Source organism: Pholcus phalangioides, unplaced genomic scaffold (assembly GCF_987345545.1).
Source record: "Pholcus phalangioides strain wild (caught in Gottingen) unplaced genomic scaffold, Ppha-v1.0 ptg000015l_1, whole genome shotgun sequence".
Lineage (NCBI taxonomy): Eukaryota > Metazoa > Arthropoda > Arachnida > Araneae > Pholcidae > Pholcus > Pholcus phalangioides.
Window position 1 is genome coordinate 47,629,388 of NW_028301608.1, and position 21,565 is coordinate 47,650,952.

The 21,565-nt window shown below is 35.6% G+C and overlaps 1 long non-coding RNA gene across 5 annotated transcripts in view; it reads left to right on the top strand.

Moving 5' to 3' along the window:
• The window catches only part of LOC149076118 (uncharacterized), a 205,548-nt gene that overhangs the window by 60,678 nt on the left and 123,305 nt on the right, over window positions 1–21,565 (top strand). The gene's annotated exons all lie outside the window — the stretch shown is intronic.

Consider the following 21,565-nt stretch of genomic DNA (forward strand, 5'->3'; position numbering starts at 1 on the left):
AACGGATAAGAATTCAGCATTAATGGAAGAAATAATAATTCCAGAGTTGCTGGAAAAACACAATTAATGCAAGAAGCAATTTCAGAATTGGTGAAAGCCTCCAATACTGTGAGTGCGGGGCCCGGTGCGACCGTACCTGTCACACAACTCTAATGGCAGCTCTGTTTCCATCCACCGGTGCCTAAACCATTATAATGCTTCTGAAACCTACAGTAAACCCCCTGATATAGCCCAAAAAACTGCTCGCGCATTGATGAAGCTGCCATAAAAAATTTACGTCAGAGATTTTCAAAAAAAAGTTTTTGAATTTGATAAAGTCATATTCAATTTTCATCTTCTTCAAAGGTGAGTGGAAATTAAAAAAATTGAATACGTAATACAACTTTTCAATGAGTTCATAAAAAATCACTTTATAGTAAAGAACCGGGGTGTAATCCAGTCAGAAATGATAGTTTATACTAGAATTCTACGACATGTACATTGTATCGCTTATATATGTATTTCATTTTCTTTAATACTATAGCAGCGGCACCTACAAGATGCTAACCTTTAATTATCGGTGGCTGAAAGGAACGCCTCCAGAAGAACAATTTCGCACCATTAACTCGCGAACCGAACCCAGGATCTCAGGAGAGTGAGATAAATTGAGATTGGTTATGACTTGGAAGGAAATGACTAGGGTCTGTGGTAATTCAGTTAGTGCTATAAAAAGAGATGAGTTTTGTGGTTATTACGCCCCATTGCGACACTGTACTTACTTCATCAGGTGAGACGAAAACACCTGCAATCGTAAGAAAAGTGAGAACGGAAAGAAAACTTCTTTCTCTCCCTTGGAAGTTCTTCAGATGGGATCGAAATATAAAGACTTTTTTTTAACTGTATCCGCAGATGGTTGGTTTACACTGAGTCTTTTTTCTTCTGCTCTTGAAAGTTTCTTACGTAACCATAACTTTGTTCACCTGTCTTGAAAGATGTTGCTCAATTTGTCTTCTTTATTTAGTCAATTAAGTCTACTTTATTCATTAGTGGACTTGAGTCGTAACTTTTCCAGAAGTCAGTTCAGGGAATTGTAAAATACATTAAATGTTAATAAATACAGTGATACCTTGGATAACAAAAATAGTTCGTGCCAGAATCATATTCGTTAGCCGAAACGTGGTTTTCCAGTTTCCATGGAAAATCAATCAATTTGTTCCAGAAATTGCCCAAAAAATATTTCAAAGCAATTCTCATGAAATACTAAGAAGCACTGGAAGAAAAAAGACAAACACTGATCACAGACTGAGATAAACAACTTCAATATTGGATGAAGGATAATTTAAAAGCAGATGAAAAACTGAAAATCTTTATATTTTACACTATATATGTAGTTGGGTGCAGTTGGGTTTCGTGAGCCATAGTAAAAAAAAAGTGTGGTGTGGTGTGTTGTGTGATATAGTAAGTTCATTTCTCTCTCTCACACATGCAGATGGAAAAGATATGTTCTTAGTGTCCAGACTGTTCAGTTTGGTATTCTGAGTCTTTCTGTATCCACCAAAACCATTTAAATGTGAGGCTTTATTTATTTTTTAATGCACACAGACACACACACATATATTGAAATTGCTCAAAATCCTTCTGAAAGAGAAGGAAAAGTGGAAATCAATGCATTTTGATTAGCATGAAAATTTAGCTGACGGTGCGGCTGTTTACAATGCCACAGGAATCCATGTCAACTAAAATGTTCTTCAGCCGAATCTGTATTCGTTAGCCGATGCAGAAAGATCACGAAAAAAAAGAAATCTTCGAAAAATTCATAAGCTGAGGTGTTCGTTAACCAAGTTCACTGTAGCACTATACTCTGGAATGTTGTAAAAATGAGAAAAAAAGATATGCCGTTGAACGGTAAAAATTAAAGATAATTTTTTTTCAAAAAGTCCAAAATTTCAGCCTCCTTAAAAACTGCGATGGTAATATGAGTTCTGATATTTGCCTTATTCGTTGACGATTTTTTGAGTACAATATGACCAATATGACCACTCGATTTTGAAACATCAACAGACGTTTTTACAAGATTTTTTATAAAATTTAGAAATTACAGAAAACAGTTCATTTTCTAATAAAAATAGAGAAAACTTTGATGAAAAAATTCGACTGCAAAAATTTAATTTCTAAAGATTTGAAACAAATAAAAGCAGTGAAACAGAAATTAAAAGATGTGAGTGAGTTAAAAAATTAAAGATGTTTAGTGAGTTAAAAACAATAACGTTGGGGGGGGGGGGGTAGAATATTCCGATCATGATATAAACAGGAAATGATAATGACGTTTCATGAAATTTCTTATGAAAAATATATTCCCTTATATGTAGTGAATATTGCTATATGTAGTGACTTCACAAATAGCAAGCCGAATAGGCCAATGTAACAAACCAAATTAAGATAAATGCAGTCGGGGGGAATAAATATAAATAGAACAAAACGACTTCAAAATTTGTGCAATCTGTGTTCTTCAAGATAATCACAACGTGGGTTTTAAAACGTTGCTTCTGTTACAATATGCTAAACCAGAGCCAAACTATGAATCACTCAAAGATTCCTCGAAAGACTGGTTATATTTTAGAGATGATGATTACAAGGAAGAAAATTCGTCTCTGCCTTTACGGGAACTCGAACCCTATCTCTCGTTTGCAGGGGAGAGTCAAAATATTTCTCCCTTGGAGAGTATATATATAGCATAGCTTAGGGGTAGAGCACTCGTCCGGCAAACGAGAGACTCGGGTTCGAGTCCTCGTGGAGGGAGAGATGAATTTTCTTCCACGTAATCATCATCTCCAAAATATAACCAGTCTTCGAGGAATGTTGTATAACCAAGTGGAGAGGACATTTCTACATATATGAATCACTCACCCAAAAAATAACCTAAGCAAATATATCGGAGTGTTGAAAACATCTTGTGACATTGATAACATGAAATACGCTCACACGAAAAACCAAATATTCCAATATCAGTAATGTTTAAAGCCCGGAAGTTCAGGCAAAAATGTATTTTTTCCCTATTTTCATGTTTTTTTGCAATAATGCCTTTTCTTAGATTTTTTCCTGCCGTATAAATGCCCATTTCGATATTGTTTTTTGTTTTATTCGTGAATTTTAGAGGCTTTATTCTGTAGTACTTAGTTATTTTTAACATTGGTAAGTTCAAAATAATTTTTATGTCTAAAAAACCATCACTTTAGTTTGAATTGAAAGGTTCGATCTCTCACAAAATGAAAGTGTTTGATGAATTTTGTGTTCCTCCCGACAAGTCGATTGCCCTCAGTCTGATTTTTGTTATACTTAAAACATTAATTTTTGAATTGCTGCATAATTATAGGAACATTTTCATCTCTATTTTTTGGTGAAATTCGTGTTGCAACTTATTATTTCAATGAAATTTATTATAACCGAGCTCAATCATAGAGAAATTCGATGCAGTGAAACAAGTATGCATAGTTTTACTTTATTTTAATTGTGGTGAACAAATTTTAAGCTTCATTTTATGCGTGTCAAAATAAATTAGTCCCGTACAGCGTCATCTATGTTTGACTGTAAATATCATTTTCTAATTTTACACGTATAAAATTCTGCCCCTTCCCTTTCTATCATTTCTTTTATCCTTTAATTTGCAAAGTAATTGATTATTTTAACTTATTATTTATTGATTATTTACAATGATTATTAACATCTCGGAACGCGTTTTGTGAGTGTATGTATATGCATGGCCCTAACATATGTATGTTGTGCGACTTTTGCTTGTTTCGTGTACTTGCCTGTGCTACCATCTGTGGTCCATATTTTTGAAGTAAAAATGGCAAATGCTTGAAATTTCATGTTATGTCAGTATCATGTTGTAGAACTGCTTGCTCTTTGCGAAGAGATTTTTTTTAACGGGAGACCAGCCCGCATTCACTTCTCGAATTCGGTTTTCGGCTAACGCATTTCGTTAACGAACGCGATTCCGGAACGAATTATTTATTTATTTACACCTTTCAACATGCTGAGCCCAATTACAGAGATGAAAAACTACCATGGACATAAAAATACAATAAAGTAATGACAAATGATGTACAGAAAAATGTACATTATCTTCGTTAACCGAGGTATCACAATATTATTGGTATTAGAAACACACACTCACACAATCATTGTTATTCAGTTACATTTTGCATTTCAAGTATATAGTAAAGTACATTATTACTAAATAATTAAATTGATGAGAGGAGAATACGAAATTATGATTTGATTATTAGAGAGAAGAAAATTTATTTATTTGGATATTACCGTATTTCCCCGCATTGGCCGGTGACAATGAAACAAAAAAAAAAAAGAATAATTTGGTAATGACAGGCTGCTGGGTACAAAAATCTTTTTCGATCTGGTGTGAAATCTATTACATACTCAGTTTTCCACAGTCATTCAAAGAAACAACTGTTTCCATCTGTACAACATTCGCGTGAGCAACTCGACGCGAAATTACCTTCATGCATAGCTCAGGAAAGTGCCTACAACAGACGTTGATTTTCAGGTGCGCGCATCACGCGAACTCGGAAGGAAAAAAAATGTCGTGTTGAGTGAAGTAAACAAAACATGCACTTTTCATGTTAACATGAGCAAATGTTTCAACGAGTCACATATTAGAAAGAAGAAGAGGAGGTCACCGAAAAAAAAAAGCGAGAGAAAAAAAAGTTAATTACAGTGGCGGACATCTTTTGAGGAAACGGGGAGAGAGGGAGGTAATGTGATAATATAAAAAAATGCTGGAAAGTAAAAACTGTAATAGAAGAATCGATTTCGTGTCTGTGAAAATCGGAAGGAGAGCAATAAGTCGTGACCACTTAAAACGACCTGTATAAAGTTCATTTTTAGGTGACCTTCCTTTATTAGATTGTATGTTCAAGTATGTAATTTGTACTTCCGCTCAAAGTTATTACTATTATCGAGGGAGTTTCTTCATCATTGCCCCACAAAATGCATGTCGCATTGCACTACTAGTGTTTTCTCAGATGATCGTTTAACACAATTTTCCCCTCTGATTTAGATGAGAAAAGAAAAAAATTAAAAATCAATTGATAAAATCCAGAATTTTTCAGTTATTTTTAGAAATTTTTTGCTTAGGAGAGAAGCTAATTAAAAATATTTTCTATATAATCATTAATAAAAGTTTGTCGAGCTAATTTCATACAATTATTACCAGATACGGTATCTGTCTATTCTTGTTGATGTTTAAATTCACTTTATAGTAGGTAATTAGTTCAGTTTAATTCGTATAATATTTTATGAAGTTTATATAAGCTTTTTCCCGTTTGAATTTATCTAACTTAAATGCAAAAATGACGTATCACTGAAAATACCAAATTTTGAAACTGCAATTTCTTGAAAGTATGGATAATACAGTATTTATTTTTTTGCTTATCAAAAATACCTTCTTTTGATCATTTTTCTCAAATTTTACGTTATTTCATCGTCTTTCATTTGAGTTATATTTTTGTATGCACAGTAGTTGCAAATTCTGCGCATTACATCCGTGAACGTGTTTGAATCCGATACTAAAATCAGATACAGGTATCCCTCGGTTTACGTGGTTTCGCTTTACGCGATTTTTAAAAGTTTATTTTAGGAATTCCAACCTGCAAAATTTGGCCTGGAGTTTAACTTTAATCCTGAAAAATGGGCTTGCAAATTGAAGATGCCATAATTAAGACATTTGACGATAAAATACTTTGGGTTTGATGATCCTATCGCAGATCTCACTGATAAACAACGTTTGATAACACATATTGAAAATGGCATGAGAAATTTAACTAAGAAAAACGGTTCCAGTGGAACTAGAATTTTCATATTTGCAAGGAGTTTGCGGAATTCTCTGACTTTAATATGAAAGTTTTTATAAGGAGAAGAATAATGCTACTTTTCTCAGCCGAATCTCGACTGTTTTCATTAGAAAAAGTTATCAGCCTAATCATACCAGGATCTTCAGAAAAGAAAACATCCACGCTCATACTAGAATCAATCCGAAGTAGTGAAGACAGGAAAACTATTAATTTAAATCAACCGTTCTAAATTCACGTGATTTATTCATAAGTTTGAATAATTAATTCGTTGGAAAAAAGCTCCTTTGCTTCGTTCAATTTTTTTAATCCTTCTGAAGATAAAACCCCCCCCCCCCCATGTTAAATTCAATTCACTTTACGCGACTATTTTGCAGAACCAATTAATTGCGTAAAAGCGAGAGACGCCTGTAGTTTGAACTTTATTAAATTAAATCGAATAGTCTAAATTTATTTATACTAAAAGAAAAATTTGATTGAATTGAAAAAAAAAAACCAAATTAAATTGAATTAAAATTAATTTATGTTTCTGTTTGATTAAGAAATCGTCCTTAAAATTTATCGAATTTTATTTTCATTACATGGAATTCTTTTCTAAGAGATGAACGGATTTTCGCTTCTGTAAATTGCAACGGAAACGTACAGTCATACTGGTGTTGTGTCGCCATCTATCGCTCAACTCACCAACTAATATCAGAAAAGATCCAAAAGCTATAATTTTATCTAAAGATGCGTGGTGATACTCTGATTTATACTAATGATTGGGATTATACGTTATTAAATGCCTGAATTTCTTAGTGGGGATTATAGACATCATCATCAATAATCCCAATTATCTTTCGCTTTTTTTTTTCTAATTTGTTGGTAATTTTTTTTGCTTTTTAATTTACAAAAAATATTCTTTTTGGATGGTTTTAAGAGGGAGTAGAAGAATTTGATTTGTGCGGACTTGAAATTTCATTACCGCTGAACAACGAGAAATTTTCATATGTTATTATTATATGCTGTTGAGCATTATAGGATGACATGTTGCAAGTGCTTATCATGCGTTGTGTGTAGATTCTATACTAATAGTTCTAATTTAACTAGTAGCATTTGCCCAGGAGAATAGATTTCGACAAGTCATCACATAGCCATTTTTTCCGCTATTTTCTTACAAAAAAAATGCGTCAACTTTAATTCATCATAACTCGATCAGTTGAAGAATGGATTTATGTGGGGGTTTTCCCCCATTTTCCAATATAAAGAGTGTTTTTTATTATATACGATTTTTATAAAACCCAGAAACCATAAAAATTTTAAATTTCGTAATTTTTTTGGAAATAACATTCTTCTGTTCTATGTAGTTAAAAAAAACTATCAAGTCATTTTCGAAATGTTCGAAACATTTTCTGTTAAAATTGAAATTTTTCTGTTAGACAAGGAAACAGATATTTTGTGGATATCATGTTGAGGTGAACTCGGTTAGAAAAACCATCTTGTGTTCGCCGAGACTCGAACCTAGGTCCTCTTGCTTACCGGACACGCATGATGACTACAGTATTTACACTAATGAGATGTGTTGGAAATGAAAGCGTTGTCTATCGGTGGTCGCTTCAAGCTCGTTAGGGAAAATATCGTACCTTTATCCTCCCATGGGTTCGCACCCGGGACAGCAACTTTCACGGTTGTAGACGAGCATCTTACAACCGCGCCACTCGGACGTTACATCTACACCCTTGGATACATTACACCCTGCTTTTCTTATTTTACACACTGGCGTGAGGCGCTGAAGTAGACATTAGTAGCATGCTTCCCGGTATGCAATATAGCTTAGTTTCGAGTCCCGCGCGAGACAAGATGACTTTTCTTTCTGAGTTCAGCTCAGCATAATATCAAGAAAATACCTGTTTCTTTGATATCTTGGGCTGAGGAAAAGTCACCTATCTTTTTTTGTTAGACGTTTTGGCGTTTCCTTGAGACCATGGAGTTTCTGGTGACACTTCTTCATAATCGCAAGGAATATTATGTAATCGTAACCCCAAAACCGGGTTATGTAAAATTTAAAATTCTTTTCCTCCAGCTTTTGGGTAACACCTTAAAGTTCCGTGGCACACTGGCTGGAAATCAAACCTGTATCATTACTTTCAACATACAGTGAAACCTCCCAATAACGGCCACTAACGGGACCAAGAAAATGTGGCCTTTATTGGGAGGTTACCGTTGTTAAGAGGTTCAGTATTTCTGAACCATAGATTACATTTTTTTGGTTACTTGTAAAATTATAGCCCATGTAAAAAAGCTGTTTTTGTAGCACAATACATTTACTTTGTATTGAAGTTACGTGAATTTTTCATGAAGAACTTCATTCATTTTTCTATTGTATATTTCATTCAAAAATTCCATGACGAAAAATGCGTACAGCTGCGTCGTAATCCATGTATATCCTGGGATATGCAGTCTTCAAGAGATCAGATTCATCCTCCGATGCAATCAGCTATTTTTTGTTATCTAGGGCAGTCTTTTCGATTAGTGCTCACCTGAGTTTTTGGTCTATGGCATAGCCACTTGCCAAATTCTTACCCTAATTTCTGCTTTGTTCTGAAACACATCTAGCACACCCATTAACATTTAGGATACTTCAGGAAAGCTCTTGGTCGGCGGACCACATTTTGGAAACCACTGGCGTACGAAAGAACCCATAGTTATTTTTATGCTGGAACAGCTCAAGGAAGGAAAAACTCCTTCAAAGCGAATCTCGAGGGTTATTTTTCTCATGTGATTAAAACATCCTTTTTCTTTCAATGCATTATTTTTCTTTTATAAAAGTGACCGTTATTCTGAAATCGTTTAGTTCGGAGGTTAATTTTAATGTTAATCCAATGGGATACGTTCTGTTCCAACAAAATGTGGCCGTTGTTTAGAGCTTACCCCATTGTTCGGAGGCGATCGTTATTGGAAAGTTTACTGTAGTTTCATTCCGAGAACATCTGGTGGCATCTTTGACGAATTTTACGACACTCCGGGTTACCAATACCATTTAGAAATCAGGCCTACTGGTTTAACACAATGATAACATTTGAACACCCTATTTATTTTTTAAAACGAAAACTTTTTTTACTGATAAAAATTCACAAAGAAATCACACGACTAAACAAAAATCACAAATTATAGACACCCAATTGTGTCTATAAATCATAATAATAAGTCAAAAATCATGTTATTCATAAATATAATGTGTAAAAAGATAATCATAACAAAATTAGTCAGATAAGGCATCAGTGGAGCCTCTCGATAACGGACTGCCTTGAGTCCCAAAATTTTGTCCGCTAACCGGGAGTGTCCATTATGGGAGGTTCCACTGTATTACAATCCTGATGTTTGTTTTTGACTATCTCCTATCCGTTATTTATGAACTTGATATGGTAAAAATTGCATATATAGTATGCCGATAATCAAATTAATATCCGAGTCGAAAATTTCGATACGAAATACGATGAAATCATCTGGATACGAATATTGTACGAAAATAAACGATTCTTTTCTCTGTACCCGTTATTTCCCCTCCTCATTCATACAAACTTTTATTATCTTGATTGTGAAGCAGCCAACGTCTTTTTCGGGAATTGCACTTCTTCCCGAACTTTGGGGAAAAATTGTTCGAAGAACAGACTTTTTAATTTTTCCCATTTCTTTCTATAAAAGTTCGTTTTTGATTTCAGAGGATTTTCTTTTTCCCTCCTTCAAATCGAGAACTTTCTTTCTTTTCTTCTTTTTTTTTTCTTCTTCTCTTATGGGTAGAAGTTTGACATTTGTCGGAACATGGAGCCAATACCGAAAGCACCTCCTCTTGTCCGTCATGTCCATTCGTTTTACACGAAGTACCTAATGACCATTGACTAGAATGGGGTGGAGTTGGACATAATAATAAAAAAGAAAGAAAAAAAATAGATTTTTTTTTTCTGTAAAAAAAAGAAATAAAAATGGGGGAAAAATATGAAATTTCTCTCTCGAATGGTTTTATTTCTTCTTTTATCCTTTTACTTATTATTTTTAGTGCAGTTTTTATAATCGTTTTATATAATATTGTTTATACAATATACAGGGTTTCCTGTGAGTCCTATAATGCTACCTTTATTTCATCAACCATTCGTCGTAAAGGTATGATTCCAGTTTGAAAAATGCTTGAAATGTGTTCAGAAATCATCGTACTATACCAGTTTTGAGAGCGAAAATACGATTTCTCACAAAACAAAAAACTTTAAATTTTCATGTAGTCCCCTGTTCTCAAAAACCCTATTAGAAAGTTGTTGTTTTATGTCTCTTGGGGGGCCAAAAAAAAAAATCATGTTTCCAAGTGCAATATTCGTGGAGATGCTTGCATTCAAAATCGGAGAACAGTTGGGAAAGAACAGCGTAAATTAGGCAAAAAAGCATTTTCCGTTAGTTTGTCCCAACTTTTCTCCGATTTTTGAATGCAAATGTCTCAGTGAATATTACAATAAGAAATGCGATTTTTTTCGGCTTGTCACAATTAACTACCGATCGAGTTTGGTCGGAAATGAAGGCGCTATCTATCTTTCGGTGGTCGCCTCAGGTTCGGTACGTTTGTTATCTATGTGCCTTCGCCAAGATCGAACGCGTGGACCTGACTGCAACCTTCATGATGGTAGACGAGCGTCTTACCCCTGTGTCACTCGGGCGCCACTTACATGATCTGGAACGGCGCCGCGGATCATTTAAGTGATTTGTAAATGTACCGCGGGCCACTTGCGTGATCTGGAACTTTGCCGCGGGTAATTTAAGTGATGTGTAATTGCATCGCGGACGGCTTAAGTGCTATGAAATTGTGCTGCAGGTCACTTGAACGATCAGTAAGTATGTCACGGGTCACTTGAGTAAATGTGGACGGCTGTCGAATTTCTCTGATGTCGAACGTGACCTAAAACCTAATTTTGTAAAAATGAACTAAGCGGCACATTTCCAGACCACATAAGTAACCCGTGACGCAGTTTCAGAGCACGTTAAGTATCCCTTGGTGCAGTTCCGACAATTGGTGATGTTCTGAATTTTTCTGTATGCGAGATCAAAATTTTCAGTATTTTTTCTGAACGGCAAAAGTTTTATTTATTTTTTTTTTTTCGATAAATACATTTTTTACAGTGACCTCAATTTCAATCATTTTCAGCAATAATTGGAATTTTATGGTAGAATCATAGCGATATTCTGTATTTGGGATCACAGCCTTCCTATTTTTTTCCATGAAATATGGTCGCCCATCATATGAGGGTGTGTTTCTTACGGATCATCTATACCATCGTCACGGACCATCTCTGGTCCACGGACTATAGGTTGAGAAAAGATGATATCTAAACTATTTAGCCATGTTTTTTTTTTTAAAGTTAATGAAATACATTTTAAATCACTATAGATAGGCTGTAGAACGGTATCCCTCGCTAAAGCGAATATTTGGCAGCTACTCCCACAATTGACAGCATTTGTAGCAAGAATTGTCGATACAGTCAATCCTCGTTAATGAGTCACTCTTGGGAGAGCAAAAATATGACTTAGTAAGCGGAGTGACTCGTTAAACGGAGTAAGCCAAAGCTGTACCAATTCCTGACCGAGGATAATTGGGACTTCCAAAAGTGACCCGGTAAGCGGAGTGGCGTGTTAACTGGGTGACGCACTAACAAGGTTTGACCGTATATAGGATTTCTCATCTCATTGTCCCGTATTTTCCTCGATCAAACATGGTCATCCCCTAAGTATAATGAAATAACTTCGTACGCAGTATTTGATTGCATATAATTAAATCTGACATGAATGTCGCTCTCCACATGTTACTACAAGATATACAGAAGACTAGATATCTTCACGACATCCAGTCTTCTGTATATCTTGTATAATTATATCCTTTTTACCAAAAAAAGGTCTTAAAAACGTCAATCTCGATTAAAACGACAAAATTTTGGGGAATATTCGATGTCATTATAACCAAGTTTCACGACTATTACTTAACCTCACATTCCCCTTGCACACATTCCTCTATGGCAGTGTTTCTCAAAGTGTGCGCTGCGGCTCCTTGGGGCGTCGCCAAACTTTGTCAAGGATGTCTCGCGGCAATCTGGAGATATCGATTTGTGTGTCTATTTATGCTTTGAAGTCTCTCTTTTTTAAGTAAAACAATACATATCTGCTAATAGCTTATTGAATTGGGTAAGGAAGCCGTAGGTGACAAAAGTTTGAGAACCACTGCTACAGACTTTCTAATTAATCGGTACATGCCGTTATGTGGGTTCTGAGTGGTCCTAACGCAAGGATGCACAACCTTTTCAGTCCACTGGCCTGATATGCGAGATTTTCCACCACAATTGGTGGAAGGACCAAATTTCCTGAATGTTAACGTAATTTTGGTCGTCTTAAACTTATAAAAATTTTCCGGTTTTCTTCAATATCCTATGAATGAAGCTTAGGTCATCTTAAATTTAACCTTTTGCGATTCTATGTCGAGGTGGACTCGACACAGGTCTGCATCAGGAAACTACGGTACATTATTGTTACAACGGATGCTTAAGATAACAGGAAGACCACCCTGTGAATTCGGCTTTTTGGCAGAACTCTCGTGAGCTATAAGTATCGTGTTGAGGTCTACCTGCTCTCTGCGGAGAAATTTTTTAACCCTATGCCATCTATACGTCATTTTAAGAACTTCGTGTTAAAAAATTTCTTCAAAAAAAAATTCGAATCATCTCAAGATGATGAAGCACGCTACTATGCTCATCATCTCTGGATGACGAGAGCACGCTGGGGGTTAAATGGGAAATCCCTGAGACAAGCTCACATTCATGTCTCGAGATTGGAAAGCCACAGAAAACTAACTCCAGCTGACCACCACTGTGCGTCAACGGGATTCCAACCTGTATCATCCCGAAGAGTCCAGCGCGATGCCCACATGACCGCACAGCGACACCAAGTTTGACTGTATAGCGGCTACTGCCAAAGCCCAAACTGGCCGACTCAGTTGACCCGACCAATATACGAAATTCGGGCTTTGGCTGGCCCCTAAGTATTGATCACCATTTACATACAATATATATGATCCCTATGATACAGGGTCATCACCACGTTAGCGTGGTGATAATTGTGATCATTTATAATTAGCGGACCATAATAATTATGGTCAGCTTTTGCAACCGTAACGATCAAACGAATCCGAATATCGATATATTATACAAATACAAATACAAAAACAACGCCACAACAGGCAAAATGCCCAACGAGGTGGCTGATAAAAAGTGTCATATGTTTCAAAAATACAGCAACCCCATTAAAAATGCAATTAACACAAATTATAAACAATATATACACATGATAAAATATTATACAATGCCCATAAAGAATACTTATGGTTGTCTTATTCTAAGTATGGATAGCTTCTCGATTTACCCCAACATGTTTATCGTATTTCTTTTTAAACGTGTCAATTGTGTTACAATTTACTACCTCCGGGGATAAGCTATTCCATTTATTAACAACCCTATTAGAGAAAAATTCCCTGCGACACCATAACCTTGCATTGTCCCTCACCAATCGATACTGGTGTCCCCTTGTAAAAGCGGTTGATTGGCGGTGTACTAAAAGTTCATGGTCCATCCTATCCATCCCATTGAAAATTTTGAACACTTCGATCATATCTCCTCGACACCTGCGTTCATCCAATGTAAACATATTCAAAAAATGAAGTCTCTCTTCATAACTCAAGCCCTGTGTGCCAAAAAGGACACGCGTAGCTCTTCTCTGCACCCCTTCAATCAAGTCTATGTCCCTCTGTAGGTATGGTCTCCAAAACCTTACCGCATACTCCAGTCCAGGACGAACTAAGCCTCGAAAAAGCGGAAGAATGACTTTAGGAGAACGCGAAGAGACCTTTTTGAAAATGAGACCAAGCATTCTATTCGCTTTTTTGACAACCGCTGAACAATGTTCAGAAAACTTAAGTCGCTCGTCAATGAGAATTCCCAAATCGGTGACTCTAGTTGCATCCGGGATAGTGACACCATTCAACTCGTAAGTGATCCAAGTATAGGGATCGACATATACGGACCGGCGAAATCCCGAAATTCGGGCATTGGCCGGATCAACTTCGCTAGCCAAATGAGTTTTGAAGAAGAAGCACGCAATTTTCATAGTTCGGCTTAAACATATAGCTAGCTCTCTGATGCCTGATTGGCGCTGGGTATAGGTCTATATTCCTCCATATATACTTACAGGTACAAAAAGTACGAAATCATTTTCCCTCGTGATTATGTCCTTTCTTTATTTTTGATTTTTTCTTACAAAATCTCTCTACGGATAATTTCTTTTCTGAATTGTCCAAATTCAAATTGATGCCTGATCTGCTCTGCTTGCTTCATCCGACCCCACTGGCGATGGTATATTTTTGGTTAATCTCATCTAAAAATTGCCCCCCAACCAGTGAAAAACATCCAAAAGTCATTAGTTATCAGCGATAGCAGAACTTCATGCATAAACGACGCAGGAGCTGCCATGAGCGAATATAGACCGTCGACAACGTAACCGATGGGGGTCTTGACGTACGCCAATCCTACCAGTATGCCAGCCAGGTGACCGAGAAAAGACGTTCCGCTGGACAGCAGCTGGATGACGAGCAGCTCGACCCACACCACAAGATTCGGTCGCAGTAATATCGGTACGCCGAGGAAATGGTGCACGTGGTTCGGGTCGTAATGCGAGACGAGGACCTTGAGAGCGAATATGACTCCGGAGAAACCGATAGCGCATTGGTGGATGCAGGACTCTTCGCAAAGGCTGGCCAACGCGCACAGCGACACGAACGTGAGGTTTGTGGCGGCGGCGAACAGAAAGATCAGGTACAAGAACTTCATGCTGGACAACTTCTTCTCCAGTAATTGTCCTTTCCGTATGAACGATGACATGTTGTAGTACAGGTGCCAGTCGTCTCCGTGCTCGAACGCCGCGTAGATGAGCGGCTTGTAGTCTTTCTTGTGGAAGACCTTGAACGCGCTGACGCAGACCTCAAAATGCTGATCCCATGGCAAACCGATCATCCGTGTATATATCGCTGTCTGCAGAGCTGTCAGGATGGCCGTCACTGGTGGGATGTTGCGGACCCCGAAAACGCCGACTATGTGATAAACCAATAAAAGCAGGCCGAAAATTTCGATCTTGATCGGGGGTATTTCTGTTTTATAATTCATATCTGATTTCTGATCTGAAAATAATTTATTCCCTGGTCTAAAAAGGGGGAGTCGGATACCGTGGAGGATTAATCTCTATATATACATATATTAACTTGGGTAAAAAAAATTTACATGGCTATTGCAAATCTGACCTACATAAAGACCTCACGAAACTAGAACTACATAACGTAGTAAAAATTGACTGTGATTATTACATTTTATGTGTTGAATGCTATGGCAACGACCATTGAGATGTTTCTGAATGAGGAAATTTATTGCACTTTTTGAAAGACTGTTATCCGTACAGGTAATATGAATGTAATAGCTCAGCATCTTCAAGTACAGTTGGGCCCGCTTATAACGGAGTCGAAAAAAAAAAAACCAACGAAACGGTTCGTTATAAGCGAACTTTGTTATATTAGTACCGGTTTGAAAAAATGATGCGTCTTAAGCGAAATAAAACATTTTTCACATGCACGAGATACTTATTTTTCAATAATCTGAGCATTCCTAAAATGAATAGATTAAAATATATTTTAATGAATACTAAATTTAAAATCTGACGTAATTGAATACCTCAACAAAAATATGTGTCAATCATTGCTTTTTTTTCAGTGATATCTTTGTGGACTTTGAATGTTTTGCGTTTAAATCATTTTTGCCAAATAAATATGCAAAATGTAATGTCTTTTCTTTTAGTAAGAGAGCACACACACCGGAAAATTTTTCCCCTCTTTTTTTTTGGAGCCATTTAAAAAGGGAATGACGAATTCGGGGTCATTCATGTGTGTTAGGTCAGCATCGATGGGGGGGAGGTGGGATGTTTGAATGATGCTTACGTCATTCATTAACCACCCTTTACGAAAATATGAAATATTCTTAATGGCATAAATAACCTCAATCCTTTTTTTGCTTATGAGGTTTTCTGCTAACAAATAAGATTTAAAATGCAGAAAAGTAGAAAAAAGAAGCAAAAAATAGGATTTTACAATCGCTTACCCAAAATAACTTTAGGTAAACTTACATATATAAGAGAAGATTTAGATAAGATTACAAAGAAACTCCTCACAGTTCCATGTTTGAAAATCGATCGCAAATTCGTTATTGGCGTACTTATTGAAATCGGTGTTTTGTTATAAGCAATCAAAATAGCATTGGTAAGGAATACGAAATTCACGGAACACGTAAAAACTCCGTTATATGTAAAAAATTACTAATATCCATGTGTGTTCGTTATGGCGAGTCCGACTATATAAGAAAAATTTCTTGGACCTTGAACCTTCACTCGTATTTTGGGGTGCCATAGATGAGACTATAACAACTCATACCTCTTCATCATCACTCTGCCAATTAAATGCAATAGTGCATTGAAGCCAGAGCGAAAAATTACTGCTTATATAAAAATGACTTACGTAAACTTTCACTTTTTTCAGCTACGTGGTAGTGGTTCAAGGGTTGAAATATAGGGTGGACGCGAGAAGTCCTGGACGCATTTTAAAAACAAATCAAACGATTGACATAAAAAGATGCGGTCTACACTAAAGTAGTTATTAAAGCCCAGACTCAACATAGCATATAAAATGCAACAAAAACGGTGTACAATTAATGTTTATGACAAAGTTGCATAAAAACTAACAGATTTCAATATGAGCGCTCTCTTTAGCTCGGGCTACATCTAAACGGATGGAAGGGTGCTCATGTTAAAATGCGATAGTTTCATGTAACGCGAATTCTGATAAACTTAAACGTGCTGATTAATTATGCACTGTTTAATTTTTATGTTATATCGAGTTTTTTTTCGTTTTACAGTGCCACTCGTGAGTGAAGTTCGAACTTTTTAATTTATCAAAAAAGAACTCTAGGGCATAATAAGTGTTTTTGTGCAAATGGCCCCTTTTTTTATGACAATTGATTTTTTATAAATTTTTAAAATGTGTTTACACGCAAGACGCCTTGTCCACTCTGTATAACCAAAAATGTTTTGTCTGCAAGTTCGAAAAATATCGTCGACGGGAAGTAGGCTTACCGTATTTTCCTGCTTCTACATAATCCACGAAATTATTGATAAAAAGAACATAAGAATTTCTTAGTGCGAGTCATATGTCAGTTTGCGTCTTATCTCTCAATGTTTCTAGAGGTTGGAATAGAAATGAATTTTTTCAAAATTAATTTGCAGAAAATAATTTTTCAAGCATTTGTGATAGAGACGTGACGAGAAAAATCGGCATTTTCTTCCTGCAAAAACGTACCAAACAAACCGTTAAGGATTAACCCTTTCCCTGCCACAATTATTTTTAATGATCCGCATCTGAAATGGCATAGCAGAAACCATTAAACACCCTGTAGTCTTTCATCTTTTTCCATGAAATAGTCTTTCTTCTGGTTTTCAGCAGGTGCTAAGTGGAGGGGCAATGAGAAAATGTGCCCCATTGAGAAATCAGCTTTACAGAATGCCTGGGCCTGTCATCGCTAAAATTAGAAGCTTTTAAGAAGGCGAGATAACTCGTCAATGCAGAAATACGAAGCATCCGGTTTAGTAAGATGACATGCGTCATTGCCGGTGAGAGGGTTAATATTTCATTATTGATTAATTAAATTTTCCGTAAGGATTATAGCTGCAGATTACTCCACTGCAGTTTGCTGTTTTTTCACAGTAGCGAAATTTGCCGATTACACAGGAAAATTTTATCAAAAATTTTAATCCGTGATAATCAAACGAAACGAATGAATGCTTTGACATCTTTTTGGCAAAAACAATTTTTGACTAGGGTTTCACTTTGTGACAGGTTTAATCCCTTAAGACTGATTAATTGTAGCGTATTTCAAATTTTTACATGCATTTTATTCCAAAAAACATTTCATTCTTCACTTTTAAAATTCTGTACAGCAGGTCTCTCATGCAGTATTTAAATAAAAATAATAATTTATGTACATCTGCACCATAAATCACACATGGTTTTTTTTTTCAGTGCGCCTTGTGGTTCCCAACTTCAAGGCGCAAATGCGAGTCGATCTCCCCGTTAAAAAGTCTCGCCACAGAGAGCAACAGTCCTACAAACAGTACAAATATTCAGTCATTACACTTCACTTCTGAGATATAGATGGCAGCACTGGAAAATCATACACAACACTAGATACGCACTCAGACTGTTAGGTACACATACTTACACTTCCGGCACAACTCACTAGGTAGTAAATTGCCCATGGTGGTAGACCTGAGTTGTGCTCGGCTTGAAAAAAAAAAATAATAAGCAGGTGTAAGTGAATGATTGTAATGTGATCTTGCAAAAATTTTTTACCAAAGTGCTTTGTCTCCCAAAAAATACAAATTTTTATACAGTAGGCTCGGTTGTTTTATATGTATACATTTGGCTGGATATGGTCATGTTTGTATTAAGATATATGATCTTATATGGCGTATATATTAAGAAAGGGGCGGAGAAAGAGATCTAGTAGTCATCAGGTAGATGTCTTGTTTTTAATCATTAACATATATTGCATTACGGCCATATACTGCGTTTAGATAATAATCAATCCTAATATACCTCCACCATAGTGAAACTGTGGATATAATGAACAAAATTTTTGCTCCAGTTAGATTTCCTATATATATTGGAAGCCTTTATACTAATTTTATAATTTCTTCAAGAAAACGGAAAAAATTCGCATTCATAGCTGCCGAAAGTGTTCAATTTTGAAATGATGTTGACTGGAAAAAAGTTAAGTATCAGAGCTGCACGTGATGAAACTTTAACATTCATTTTTGATTAATTAATTCTTACTTGTTTTCGAAAAAGGGGAAAAGTAGGCTATTCCATATCTTCCGTCGCATGCCAGAAGCTTTAGAAGAATACTTTATTTTGCTATCTAAGTTGCCCCTGAAACGCAAATGTACATTTATATCCCTATTAAAACATGGAATAACATGGGTAGAATAAAATATTCGAACGTCATTTCCCATGCTCTTTTTTTCCCCAAGGACACGTGCACATTTGTGTTTCTGGCATAAGGGAGGATGATATTGAATTTTATTTCATACTAGCTACTGACTCAAAAAAGTTTTAATGCGAACAGTTTTACAGAGATAATTGCACTCTTTTAATTAAATTCATAAAAGGGTATATTTTTGCTAACTCAGAAGAAAAATTTCATATTTTAGAAAATTATAAAATACGGCAGGAGCCTACATGTTGGAAATCTCTGCATCAAAAAAATTCCTACAAAATGCACATAATGCCAATTAACTGTATTTCTCCGTGAGGAAAATTCCTTTGTCATTATCTGTTTTTTACATGGAAAAAAAAAAGAAAAAAAAATGTAACTTGCTCTCTTCATGAGAAAGAATATTAGTGACTTTTCAGCTCTTTTTCTGTGTGAATATCCTACCTACCTACCAACAATTTTTTTATCTTTTCTAAGCACTCGTCAAATTGTGGTGAATTAGCACACTTTTAGTCCTGAATCATTTGTAACAGCAATAACAACATGCATTTGAAAAAAATAATAAAATTTCTTTCTCCATGAAAGAAAGGACAAACGTTGCTCCGTTCCCCCAAAAAAAGTAAAAAAAAAACTCAAAATATTTTTAAAAGCATAACATTTTTTTTTGTGGGTTCATTAGCTGATATAAAACCTCAACAGTTTCGTGAAATATTATAATGTTATTAAGCACTAAATTTTTGGCATCAAACTATGAGTTCACCTTTCTGGCTAATTTTTTTAAAGTTTACAGCATACGATATTCACTGAATGGCTTAGCACTTAATTTAGAAAATGGAATGGCGGAACTTCAGTGACGAGAAGCTAATTTCATTCACTGAGTGCTGTGTATAAACTGAGGATCGTCTGACTAAAAATTTTTCACGTGATTATCTGAGAGTGTCTTATCTCTCGATTTATTTTCACACACAGGTCAAAACTATTTTGAATGTAGAAAAAAATAAATTTTTATTTATTACAGTAAAACTCTTTTGCGGACATCGGAAGGACAAAAGAATTTTTCGCAAAATAGGGTTAGCCGTTAATCTCAGGGGGTTTAAAATGCATACTTTTCTATACACGGAGGAATTATTATTTGGCCGTAAAAGAGGGGGCGACCGCATCTGAGTGTCCATCAAGAGGATTTAATAACTATTGTAATTATTTGTGTACTATAGCTGTTTAATTTTGAAATACTAACAGATTTTCAGATAAATTTCACCGAAATTTCATTCATAACCATTTTTCATAAATTCAGGAAAAATTCTAGTACCACCCACCGAAACACATTTCTGGGTGCACGATTTGCATTTCCTAACAAATAGCAATTTGCCAATGCAGGAAATAATTGTGAGAATTCAATCAGTGTTATAGGCCTACGGAAGAAAATTCTTATCTCTTGGATGTAAATTTTTAGGTTATAGACATTTTTCGTTTCAAACGTTCGATTTTTTTCGTAATGAGCGTGAATTTTCTAAAAGCCTTCTATTGTTTTGAGTTATTAATCCACTTGTGAAAAATTACTTGAAGTGGTCCAGCGAGTAGGTTATTTTTAATTTAAAAAAATACCAGTTGAGATAGGTTTTTTCTCCGTTTTACTATTTACTGCACTGTTATAACCGTTATTTTTTTAATAATTCTACAAAGATGTGTAAATTTCAATAAATCCATTTTATTTATTTTTTCCACATAAAACCAATACAACACAGTTGAACAAAATATTTATATTATTACTTATATTTACATAATATTATAAATTGTATAGTTGACGTCGGGAAACATTCTGTACAGTAAACATCGCACAAAAAATTACTCATGCACTATATATGATTCCATTTCTTACTCATGGTTAAGTTCAGTGATTCCCAAACTGTGGGTCTCGCATTAAGGAACTGACGGGAGAGAAGGGGAAAAGAGTCGGAAAACATTTCCAGAATAAAAATATTTGATAAGAAATTTATTTTTATCTTCGCAACATTAATGAGAATATATCAAACCAATATATTGCCTTAATTCTTTTAACTGAGCTATATCTGGCCTATATGTATGAATATTATTTATGTAAATTTCACACACCTACAATTATAAGTATATAGACCTACTCAATTTAGAATTTACTAATATATACACACACGCGCGCACATAGAAAGAGAAAAAAAACTATTTGGTTGCGGGTAGAGCAGTGCAGTCACACCGTTCACTTTTGAAATAAGGTGATTACTGTTGAAGAAAGCGCGGAATCCCACCGGAGCCACAGTGGTGGTCGGCTGAAGTTGGTTTTCTGTAGTTCCCGATTTCACCGTGAAAAAGTCTTATCACAGAGAGCAATAGGCTTTCAACGGTACAAATATTCAATCATTACACTTCACTCATAGATGACAGCACTGAAAATTCAAAAACACAACACTAGATACGCACACTTCCGGCTCAACTCAATCGTTAGTAAATTGCCCATGGCGATAGACTGGAGTTGTGTTCGATTTAAATAGAGAAGGAGCGAGAGGAAAGGGGGGTGACAGGTAAGATATTGTCAAAAAT